General features: G+C 46.3%; 1 long non-coding RNA gene across 2 annotated transcripts in view; it reads right to left on the bottom strand.

The window, feature by feature from the left end:
* Positions 1 to 2,788: 2,788 nt before the first annotated feature.
* LOC106570517 (uncharacterized) overlaps positions 2,789 to 12,375 on the bottom strand; it is a 39,001-nt gene continuing 29,414 nt past the window's right edge. For both annotated transcript variants that reach the window (XR_001320688.3, XR_001320689.3), the window contains exon 3: positions 2,789 to 7,595. This is a non-coding gene — a long non-coding RNA (uncharacterized LOC106570517). The remainder of the gene's footprint in view (positions 7,596 to 12,375) is intronic.

Here is a 12,375-nt window from a genome sequence, read left to right as displayed (position 1 = left end):
CAACTGAATCTACAGTACCAATATATAATGTAACAAATCAAAACAATTTTCAAACATTCCACAAATAAGTATAGGTTACATATGAAATGATATAAATGTACATACTTCCATTTTCCAAGGGCAACACAGCCTTTTAAACTCTTGTAGGTGGCTTCAAGGTGACTTTCTCTATCCTGCTATAAATGTACGTATTTAACAATAACAGGAGTCATATTTTCATGTATATTTTGTGTGAAAGGGGAAGGGGAGGAGAGTTGCTCAAGGAAAGTGTTGGCCTCCAAGTAGAAGTATTCTTTAGGCACAGATCTGAGATTAGCTTTCATTAACTTAATCTTAATCATAACCATTACCAACAAAAAAGCTAACTGACCTCAGATCAATGTCTATAACATAATTATTCTCTGGGTTTTGGCTGGTTGTGGCTGATTGTGACTGGTTGTGGATGGTTGTGGCTGGTTGTGACTGGTTGTGGATGGTTGTGGCTGGTTGTGGATGGTTGTGGCTGGTTGTGGATGGTTGTGGCTGGTTGTGACTGGTTGTGGCTGGTTGTGGCTGGTTGTGGATGGTTGTGGCTGGTTGTGGATGGTTGTGGCTGGTTGTGACTGGTTGTGGATGGTTGTGGATGGTTGTGGCTGGTTGTGGCTGGTTGTGACTGGTTGTGGATGGTTGTGGATGGTTTTGGATGGTTGTGGATGGTTGTGGATGGTTGTGGCTGGTTGTGGATGGTTGTGGCTGGTTGTGGATGGTTGTGGCTGGTTGTGGATGGTTGTGGCTGGTTGTGACTGGTTGTGGATGGTTGTGGCTGGTTGTGGCTGGTTGTGGATGGTTGTGGCTGGTTGTGGATGGTTGTGGCTGGTTGTGGCTGGTTGTGGCTGGTTGTGGATGGTTGTGGATGGTTGTGGCTCGTTGTGGATGGTTGTGGCTGGTTGTGAATGGTTGCGACTGGTTGCGGCTGGTTGTGGATGGTTGTGGCTGGTTGTGACTGGTTGTGGATGGTTGTGGCTGGTTGTGGCTGGTTGTGGCTGGTTGTGACTGGTTGTGGATGGTTGTGGCTGGTTGTGGCTGGTTGTGGATGGTTGTGGATGGTTGTGGCTCGTTGTGGATGGTTGTGGCTGGTTGTGAATGGTTGCGACTGGTTGCGACTGGTTGTGGATGGTTGTGGCTGGTTGTGGCTGGTTGTGGCTGGTTGTGGCTGGTTTTGGCTGGTTGTGGCTGGTTGTGGCTGGTTGTGGCTGGTTGTGGATGGTTGTGGCTGGTTGTGGATGGTTGTGACTGGTTGTGGATGGTTGTGGCTGGTTGTGGATGGTTGTGGATGATTGTGACTGGTTGTGGATGGTTGTGGATGGTTGTGGATGGTTGTGGCTGGTTGTGGATAGTTGTGGATGGTTGTGGATGGTTGTGGCTGGTTGTGGATGGTTGTGACTGGTTGTGGATGGTTGTGGCTGGTTGTGGCTGGTTGTGGCTGGTTGTGACTGGTTGTGGATGGTTGTGGCTGGTTGTGGCTGGTTGTGGATGGTTGTGGATGGTTGTGGCTCGTTGTGGATGGTTGTGGCTGGTTGTGAATGGTTGCGACTGGTTGCGACTGGTTGTGGATGGTTGTGGCTGGTTGTGGCTGGTTGTGGCTGGTTGTGGCTGGTTTTGGCTGGTTGTGGCTGGTTGTGGCTGGTTGTGGCTGGTTGTGGATGGTTGTGGCTGGTTGTGGATGGTTGTGACTGGTTGTGGATGGTTGTGGCTGGTTGTGGATGGTTGTGGATGATTGTGACTGGTTGTGGATGGTTGTGGATGGTTGTGGATGGTTGTGGCTGGTTGTGGATAGTTGTGGATGGTTGTGGATGGTTGTGGCTGGTTGTGGATGGTTGTGACTGGTTGTGGATGGTTGTGGCTGGTTGTGGCTGGTTGTGGCTGGTTGTGGATGGTTGTGGCTGGTTGTGGATGGTTGTGGCTGGTTGTGGATGGTTGTGGCTGGTTGTGGCTGGTTGTGGCTGGTTGTGGATGTTGTGGCTGGTTGTGGATGGTTGTGGCTGGTTGTGGCTGGTTGTGGCTGGTTGTGGATGGTTGTGGCTGGTTGTGGCTGGTTGTGTATGGTTGTGGCTGGTTGTGGCTGGGTTGTGGCTGGTTGTGGCTGGTTGTGGATGGATGTGTTTGGTTGTGGATGATTGTGGCTGGTTGTGGATGGTTGTGGCTGGTTGTGGATGGTTGTGGATGGTTGTGGCTGGTTGTGGATGGTTGTGGCTGGTTGTGGCTGGTTGTGGCTGGTTGTGGATGGTTGTGGCTGGTTAAAGATGGTTGTGGATGGTTGTGGCTGGTTGTGGATGGTTGTGGCTGGTTGTGGCTGGTTGTGGATGGTTGTGGATGGTTGTGGATGGTTGTGGCTGGTTGTGGATGGTTGTGGCTGGTTGTGGATGGTTGTGGCTGGTTGTGGCTGGTTGTGGCTGGTTGTGTTTGGTTGTGGATGATTGTGGCTGGTTGTGGCTGGTTGTGGATGGTTGTGGCTGGTTGTGGATGGTTGTGGTTGGTTGTGGCTGGTAGTGGGTGGTTGTGTTTGGTTGTGGCTGGTTGTGGATGTTGTGGCTGGTTGTGGCTGGTTGTGGCTGGTTGTGGCTGGTTGTGGCTGGTTTTGGCTGTTGGAACTGATCCTCTGTTTGTTTGGCCTTTACCTGTATGGTTTCTTGCTCTGTCACCTTTCATCCACAGAAAGACAGACAGCAGACCAATACACTTCTTCATGTCTGTGTTCCTTGGCATCTTCACTGACCTTTACAGACAATATACTGTACACACTTGGAGAGACAGTTTCACATTTTATTAGTCGAATATATGGGATATATGCATGGTATACATAGTCCAAAAAAATGCATACTTGCAGGTTCCTTCTCGACAATGCAACAACAATAAGAAATAGTCAAAGATAAGAATACAAACATAAAGTAAATGGCAGTAGAATATAATCTACATTTTACCATAAGTATAATACAGGAAGGCACAATCTATAGTATAATATTTACAAGGGTATTGGGGAAGGAGGGATGGGGGAACGTGTTTGAGTTGAGCAGTGTAACAGGATGCTGGTAGCAGCAGTTGTGATGTGTGCTAAGGTGCAGAGAATCAGTGCAAGTGGTCAGTCCAGTTCAAGTGTTCTCTGAGACTGTTGGTATCAGAGCTCATGCTCTGATACCGTCTGCCCGACGATAAGGGAGAGAACAGTTCGTGGCTGGGGTGTGTGGGGGTCCTTGATGATGCTGCGTGCCTACCTCAAGCACCGTTTCCAGTAAATGTCCAGGATGGGTGGAAGCAATGGCCCAGTGATGAACTGGGCCGTCGTCACCACCAGCTGCAGTCGTGGACGAAGCAATTCCCGTACCAGGCTGTGATGCAACTGGTTTGGATACTCTCGATGATGCAGCGGTTGTATTTGGAGAGGAACCGGGGCAGCATTCTGAACTTCTTCAGCAGTGTTAGGAAGTGGAGATGCTGTTGCTCCCTCTTGACAACAGTGGTGGTGTTGTTGGTCCATGACAAGTCATCAGTGATGTGGATGCAGAGGAACTTAAAACAAATGACTCTCTCTACTACAGTACCATCGAGGTGGATTGGGGAATGTTCCCTCCTCTGCTTCCTGAAGTCAACAATCAACTCCTTTGTTTTGCTGATGTTGAGGGAGAGGTTGATGTCATGACACCACAATGCCAGTTCACTTACCTTCTCCCTATAGGCTGATCGTTGTTGTTGGTTATCAGGCCTACAACCGTGGTGTCGTCAGAAAACTTAAAGATGGAGTTGGTGTCGTGCAAAGCCACACTGTCATGGGTGAACAGGAAGTACAGCAGAGGACTGAGGACACCCCTGTGGGGGCCCTGTGTTAAGAGTCAGTGTGGAGGAGGTGTTGTTGCCAATCCTCACAGCCTGTGGTGGTCTGCCCGTCAGGAAGTCCAAGATCCAGTTGCAGAGTGTGGTGTCTAAACCCAGGGCTCTGAGCTTGGTGTCAAGTTTGGAGGGAACAATAGTGTTGAATGCTGAACTGTAGTCAATTAACAGCATTCTCACATAGGTGTTTCCAGATGTGTTATGTCCATATGAATAGCAATGGAAATGGCATCTTCCATGGATCTGTTGGAGCGGTAGGCAAATTGGAGTTGGCCTTGATATGAGCCATGACCAGCCTCTCAAAGCACTTCATGATGACTGAGGAGAGCGTGATGTGGCGATAGTCATTTGGGCATGTCACGTTCTTTTTATTGGGCACTGGGACAACGGTAGTCTCCTTAAAGCATGTGGGGACTACAGCCTGGGACAGGAACAGGATGAAGATGTCAGAGAATATGCCCGCCAGCTGGTCAGCACACACTCTGAGGACGCAGCCAGGGATGCCATCTGGGCCGGCGTCTTTGTGAGTATTCACTCCTTTGAGAGTTTTCGCCACGTCAGCCTCGAAGATCGAAAGCACCTGGTTGTCCGGAGAAGCTAGAGTCTTCCTGGATGTCTCGGTATTGTCTGCCTCGAAGCAAGCATAGACTGTGTTAAGCTCGTCTGGGAGGGAGGCTTCGGTGGGCACCGCACAGGTGGATTTTCCTTTGTAGTCTGTGCTAGTCTGTAGTCCTTACCACATGCGACGCGAATCTGAGTTGTCAAACATCAATTCAAATTTGAGTCTGCATTGTCTTTTTGAGGCCCAGATAGATTTGTGGAGCTCGTACCTGCTTACCTTGTACACGTCGAACGCCACTGAGTCATCAGGGTTTGTTCTGCTGACATTGAATACTGCAGTACGGGCTCGCAGCATGATAGCGTTTTTTTGTTCATCCAGGGTTTTTGGTTGGGGTGTCCAGATTGTTATTGTGGGTACAACGTCATCAACACATTTCCTAATGAAGCATGTGACTGACAATGTATATTCCTCAATGTTGATGGCTCAGTCCTAGGTGGATGTTTTTAACTTTGGTACAACAGGAGTTGTTCATGAGGAAACATACCCATCCCCCCGACTCTTACCAGAAGCCGTCTGGTTGAATATCAGAGTCAAGTGTATTGTCCGTAAGCCATGTCTCAGTAAAAATAAAGACACAGAATTCCCTGATCCCCCTCTTTGATTGAAGCCTTGCTCTGAGTTCTCAAAGTGTATTTTCCAGCGATTGGACATTAGCCATCAGGACACTAGGAAGAGGAGGCCGTGTAGCCTGTCTTTTCAGCTTGGACTCCCCCTTTCCTTCCTCTTCTTTGTTGCCTTCTGTCATCTTCGTCAGCAGCAACAGGTCAGCCCGCTGGAGGGAATGTAGTATTTCAGATCTGGGAGGCTGAGATATACATGTGTAGCTTCCACTTCATGATCCAGAAGTGTTTGTCAGTCGTAGGAAATTATTGCATGAACATTATGAGCAAACAAAGTAATAATTAACACAAAACTAGCCAAAACAAAGTAATAATTAACACAAAACTAGCCAAAACAAAGTAATAATGAACACAAAACTAGCCAAAACAAAGTAATAATGAACACAAAACTAGCCAAAACAAGCGGTGGAGCAGGAACCGGCAATACGTGGGCCCTCCTCAGTCCAGCCATGTCATTTCTTTACAATCGGAGAGACAATATACACTTGGAGAGACAGCATATAAACTTGGAGTGAAAATATATACACTTGGAGAGGTCAAACACAACTGCATAAAAACTATACACGTACGGTGGAAGAACATGCATCTACACACACACACACACACACACACACAGAAAGTGCCAGCTCACACCCATACACACTCATTATGTAAACCCACAAGTCTCTCCCCATCTGGTAGTATTGCCAGGATAAGTTCTGAGACGATTGCATGATCTTTCCACTAGGAGCGCTGCAGCTTTGCACAAGCACTGAGCCCCCTCTCCCTGACTCATGCCCAATAGAATGATCGTATGGTGGTTAGGCAAGTACTGCCAAGTAATACACTATCTACACTGAACAAAAATATAAAATCAACATGTAAAGTGTTGGTCATATGTTTCATGAGCTGAAATAAAACATCCCAGAAATGTTCCATATGCACAAAAAGCTTATTTCTCTCAAATTTTTAGCACAAATTTGATTACAAATATGTTAATGAGCATTTCTCCTTTGCCAAGATAATCCATCCACCTGACAGGTGTGGCATATCAAGAAGCTGATTAACAGCAAGATCATTACACATGTGCACCTTGTGCTGGGGACAAGAAAAGTCCACTCTAACATTTGCCGTTTTGTCACACAACACAATGCCACAGATGTCTCAAGTTTTGCAATTGGCATGCTGATTGCAGGAATGTCCACCAGAAATGTTTCCTGGGAATATAATGTTAATTTTTATACCATAACCTGCCACCAACATCGTTGTAGAGAATTTGGCAGCACGTCGAACCGGCCTCACAATCGTAGACCATGTGTATGACGTCGTGTGGGTGAGCGGTTTGCTGATGTCAACATTGTGAACAGAGTGCCGCGTGGTGGCGGTGGGGTTATGATACGGGTAGGCATAAGCTATGGACAACAAACACAATTGAATTTTATAGATAGCAATTTGAATGCACAGAGATACCGTGACGAGATCCAGAGACCCATTGTCATGTCATTCATCCGGCGCCATCACCTCATGTTTCAGCATGATAATGCACGGCCCCATGTCGCAAAGATCTGTACACAATTCCTGGAAGCTGAAAATGTCCCAGTTCTTCCATGGCCTGCATACTCACCATACATGTCACCCATTGAACATGTTTGGGATGCTCTGGATTGACGTGTACAACAACGTGTTCCAGTTCCCGCCAATATCCAGAAACTTCGCATTGAAGAGGAGTGGGACAACATTCCGCAGGCCACAATCAACAGCTTGATCAACTCTATGTGAAGGAGATGTGTTGTGCTGCATGAGGCAAATGGTGGTCACACCAGATACTGACTGGTTTTCTGATCCATGCCCCTACCTTTTCTTTAAGGTATCTGTGACCAACAGATGCATATCTGCATTCCTACTGCCAGTACTACTACTGAAATCTATAGATTAGTGCCTAATTTGTTTATTTCAATTAACTGATTTCCTTATCTGAACTGTAACTCAGTAAAATCTTAGAAATGAATGCATGTTGCATTTATATTTTTGTTCAGTAGTTTGTATTTAAGTCAGTAATCCTTTATTTGAGTCTATTTATAGCCATGATTTAGGAGGGAGAATGAAAAATGATTAAACAGCAAAATTGTTATAACAGATTCCCCTACAGTTCCTCATTAATGTATGGAGATCTTTCATTACATTGTTGTACATATTGCAGTACACCAAAATGAACCAGGCAGTATATTTGTAACAGCTTATAGGGTAAATTCCATTTATATAATCCTCTAAATGACAAGTAACCCTAACCCTAACATTGAGTTAGGGTTAGGGTTAGTTAGGGTTAGTTAGGTTCTACTCTGAGAAAACATATCAGGACATAAAAAAACTAAAACAAAAAGGAACATTCCATTTCCCTCTGCAGCCAGAAGACTCCGTCAGAGATGTTTGTCCAGGTTACACTCTGGGGGTCATGACCTTCTCAGAAACACTCTGAAGCCCTGGACTACAGGTTGTGAACCCATCTCATCCTGCAGAACGAGAGAGAGAGGAAGAGAGAGAGAAATTCACATAAGACACAGTATGGTGGAGCTCTACAGCTTAAAAAGAAGGGGTGTACAGGCCGTGTTAGCAATCGACAAAAAATTGAACAACTAAATGTGAATGTATCGTTTATATGAGTGTATGAATTAACAAGTGTGAGTCATTGTGTTACAAAACAAGTGGCTGTATATGGACCCTGCCTATCATGGTCATCCCATTTAGGGTCCAGCCACCTCTCCTCCTCCCCCCTCCTCCCCTCCTCCCCTTCCTCCCCCCTCCTCCCTGTCCTGCCAGTAATGTTGAGTGGGTGACCTTTTCTCTCAGCTAATCCACACCAAAAAGGCCTAATTACTGCTGCCGCTCCACAAGCCTCCTCAGGCCCAATAATCAATACAGCCGATCGGCCCAAGGATCACCACGTCACATGCCACTGTGTCGCGGTGTGTGTGTTTGTGTATGTGTGTGTGTGTGTGTGTGAGAGAGAGAGAGAGAGAGAGAGAGAGAGAGAGAGAGAGAGAGAGAGAGAGAGGGAGAGAGAGAGAGAGAGAGAGAGAGAGCGAGAGAGAGAGCGAGAGAGAGAGAGCGAGAGAGAGAGAGAGAGAGAGAGAGAGCATGTGTATATGTTTCAGAATATGTGTGTTACACTAGCACAAAAATGAGACAAAATGAGATGACAGAGAAAGAGAGAGATACAGAAAGGGAGAGAATGAAGGTAGACAAGAGAGCCCCCCCACACACACACACACACCACACACACACAAACACACCCTCCCTGTTGTGAATGTTGTGACACCAGTTGACCTTATTGAGCTGCTATTGTATAAAGAGGCTCTGATTAGAATATCTTCCCTTTAACCTTTACGGGACTGACGTGCCTTGGGAACAATCATTGGTTTATGCAATGAGATCAACATATTCTGTCGTTATTAAGCTGAACAGTGGTGGCATCTCACTGTAAGAACTTCCTGTATGTCTTCCAGAGAAGGTGCATTCTGGAACAGTAACTGTTCGTAGTAGTGGGTTGGTTTTTGCAGACTTTTTGTGGGGTTGATATGAAATGCCTTAAGCACTCCTACTTCACTAGATGTCCCCACTTCCCTGCTGTGTGTGTGTTTGTCTCGCCCTCTCTCTCTCTCTCTCTCTCTCTCTCTCTCTCTCTCTTTACCTACACCTGTGTCTGTAGCTGTAAGTGTGTCTTCACAGTTTCCCCAGGCAATCCAACCAGACAACAAGGTGGTGAAAATAAGGATATATCCCAAATGGCACCCTATTCCCTACTTAGGGCACGACTTTCGACCAGACCCCTATCAAACGTAGTGCACTATATAGCAATAGGGTGCCATTTGAGACTCAGCCCAAAACTTTGGCTGCTATGTACTAGAACAAGTTTCTAAACTGAGTGTCCCATCTGAATACCATCATAGTTAACCTATGATCTTAGTACATTATGACACGGTAAGACATGGTCAAGCTATAGACACAGAGCATTATGACACGGTAAGACATGGTCAAGCTATAGACACAGAGCATTATGACACGGTAAGACATGGTCAAGCTATAGACACAGAGCATTATGACACGGTAAGACATGGTCAAGCTATAGACACAGAGCATTATGACACGGTAAGACATGGTCAAGCTATAGACACAGAGCATTATGACACGGTAAGACAAGGTCAAGCTATAGACACAGAGCATTATGACACGGTAAGACATGGTCAAGCTATAGACACAGAGCATTATGACACGGTAAGACATGGTCAAGCTATAGACACAGAGCATTATGACACAGTTATGACATAATCAGGAACGGTCAACCTAAATGCAAGTCCTGACACGATCAACCCCGGTCAAAACATTCTGACATGTGGTCAACATTGGTTAACCTATCGACACTTTGGCTTTATGACCTGGTCAGCAACGGTCAATGGCTGATCTATTGAAATGGAGCATTAAGACAGAGTCCACCACATTGACAAGTGATTATGACATCACTAACCATGGTAACCTGTGAACACTAGAATTATGACATGATCAGCAATGGTCAAGGGGTTTCTTTCAAAGAGATCATATGAAATTCCACTAGCAGCACCCCATCGTATGGGTGGTAAATTAATGGAGCTGATACATTCGATTCAATGCTATTCCAATTTGTGGACTGCAACCATTACAGAATCATTCACTCAATAACCCCCCCCCCCCCCCCCACACCCCCCAGCAAAGCACAATTTCATGCAGACTAAATATAGCCAAATTATTTTGGCTAATTGTCATGATCTGTGACCAATTTAGAATAGGCTAGGAAGTTGTCGGTCTGGTTTGATAGGCCTACGGTTGTCAGTCTGGTTTTATAGGCCTACTGTTGTTGTCAGTCTGGTTTGATAGGCCTACGGTTGTCAGTCTGGTTTGATAGGCCTACTGTTGTCGGTCTGGTTTGATAGGCCTACGGTTGTCAGTCTGGTTTGATTGGCCTACGGTTGTCGGTCTGGTTTGATAGGCCTACGGTTGTCAGTCTGGTTTGATAGGCCTACGGTTGTCAGTCTGGTTTGATAGGCCTACGGTTGTCAGTCTGGTTTGATTGGCCTACGGTTGTCGGTCTGGTTTGATAGGCCTACGGTTGTCAGTCTGGTTTGATAGGCCTACGGTTGTCAGTCTGGTTTGATTGGCCTACGGTTGTCAGTCTGGTTTGATTGGCCTACGGTTGTTGGTCTGGTTTGATTGGGTCTACTGTTGTTGGTCTGGTTTGATAGGCCTTCTGTTGTCAGTCTGGTTTGATAGGCCTACTGTTGTCAGTCTGGTTTGATAGGCCTGCTGTTGTTGTCGGTCTGGTTTGATAGATAAACTGTTGTCAGTCTGGTTCGATAGGACTACTGTTGTCGGTCTGGTTTGATAGGCCTACTGTTGTCAGTCTGGTTTGATAGCCTACTGTTGTCGGTCTGGTTTGATAGGCCTACTGTTGTTGTCGGTCTGGTTTGATAGGCCTACTGTTGTTGTCGGTCTGGTTTGATAGATAAACTGTTGTCAGTCTGGTTTGATAGGCCTACTGTTGTCGGTCTGGTTTGATAGGCCTACTGTTGTCGGTCTGGTTTGATAGGACTACTGTTGTCGGTCTGGTTTGATAGGACTACTGTTGTCAGTCTAGTTTGATAGGCCTACTGTTGTCGTTGGTCTGGTTTGATAGGCCTACTGTTGTTGGTCTGGTTTGATAGGCCTACTGTTGTCGATGGTCTGGTTTGATAGGCCTACTGTTGTCGATGGTCTGGTTTGATAGGCCTACTGTCGTTGGTCTGGTTTGATAGGCCTACTGTTGTTGGTCTGGTTTGATAGGCCTACTGTTGTCGATGGGCTGGTTTGATAGGCCTACTGTTGTTGTCGGTCTGGTTTGATAGGCCTACTGTCGTTGGTCTGGTTTGATAGGCCTACTGTTGTCGGTCTGGTTTGATAGGCCTACTGTTGTTGTCGGTCTGGTTTGATAGGCCTACTGTCGTTTGTCTGGTTTGATAGGCCTACTGTTGTCGTTAGTCTGGTTTGATAGGCCTACTGTTGTCGTTGGTCTGGTTTGATAGGCCTACTGTTGTTGTCGGTCTGGTTTGATAGGCCTACTGTCGTTTGTCTGGTTTGATAGGCCTACTGTTGTTGTCGGTCTGGTTTGATAGGCCTACTGTCGTTGGTCTGGTTTGATAGGCCTACTGTCGTTGGTCTGGTTTGATAGGCCTACTGTCGTCGGTCTGGTTTGATAGGCCTACTGTTGTCGTTGGTCTGGTTTGATAGGCCTCCTGTTGTCATTGGTCTGGTTTGATAGGCCTACTGTTGTCGTTGGTCTGGTTTGATAGGCCTACTGTTGTCGTTGGTCTGGTTTGATAGGCCTACTGTTACGTGAGAACGGACGGGCCCAGACTACTGGTTGTAAATTGCCCAACAAATGCTTATATAATTTATATTGTGACAGCATAGTATACTAGGGATACTGGATATTCCAAAACACAAAATCTGTGAAAATAAACAAAAATACAAACCCAACTGAATGTTAACTGGTCAGCTGGATGTAAGAGGTCAACACGCTTCCTTTGAGCCGAAAGTGAAGAAAATCGGTGCAAGATTGTAGGAAGAGATCCCCCCGTAGCTTAGAGGGTTTAAATCTTATTATGATATAGCTTTATAATTCTATAGTTGCTCTATCAATATGGAGCATCATGACATAGTCAACCATACTCACAAAGTATTATGACATCATTGACCATATTTAGCCTCCATACACTCTAGCTTTCTGGCCTGGTCAACACTGTCAACCTATCAGCAGTAAGATCCTCATGACACAGTCTAACACAAACCCCTTTCACACACCACCCATACACGTGTGTGTGTGTGTGTGTGTGTGTGTGTGTGTGTGTGTGTGTGTGTGTGTGTGTGTGTGTGTGTGTGTGTGTGTGTGTGTGTGTGTGTGTGTGTGTGTGTGTGTGTGTGTGTGTGTGGTGTGTGTGTTGAGGTATGTATTCCGGTGTTTGTATAAGTGTTGTGTGAAGCAGGCACACAGTGTGTGAGTGTAGACCGAAGACATAAAATCCCAGAGTGCTACTACAGTCTGCTAGCCTGCTGAGTGAAACGCTGTGGTAATGTTTAGTTTGTGGAGGCTGGAGGGGGGTGAAGATTCCACGTAAGATAGAGGAGAAGAGGTCTCGGCCTCGTCACTCAGCCATATCCCAGTGACACCTGAACCTCCGCTGACCGGGTCGTGACTGGCTCCCAGAGCAGGAGTAAACCATGGCT

Source organism: Salmo salar, chromosome 14, assembly GCF_965601325.2.
Source record: "Salmo salar chromosome 14, fSalSal1, whole genome shotgun sequence".
Taxonomy (NCBI): Eukaryota; Metazoa; Chordata; class Actinopteri; order Salmoniformes; family Salmonidae; genus Salmo; species Salmo salar.
Note: the sequence above shows the minus strand (reverse complement) of the source record. Positions and strands in the feature narration are given on the sequence as shown.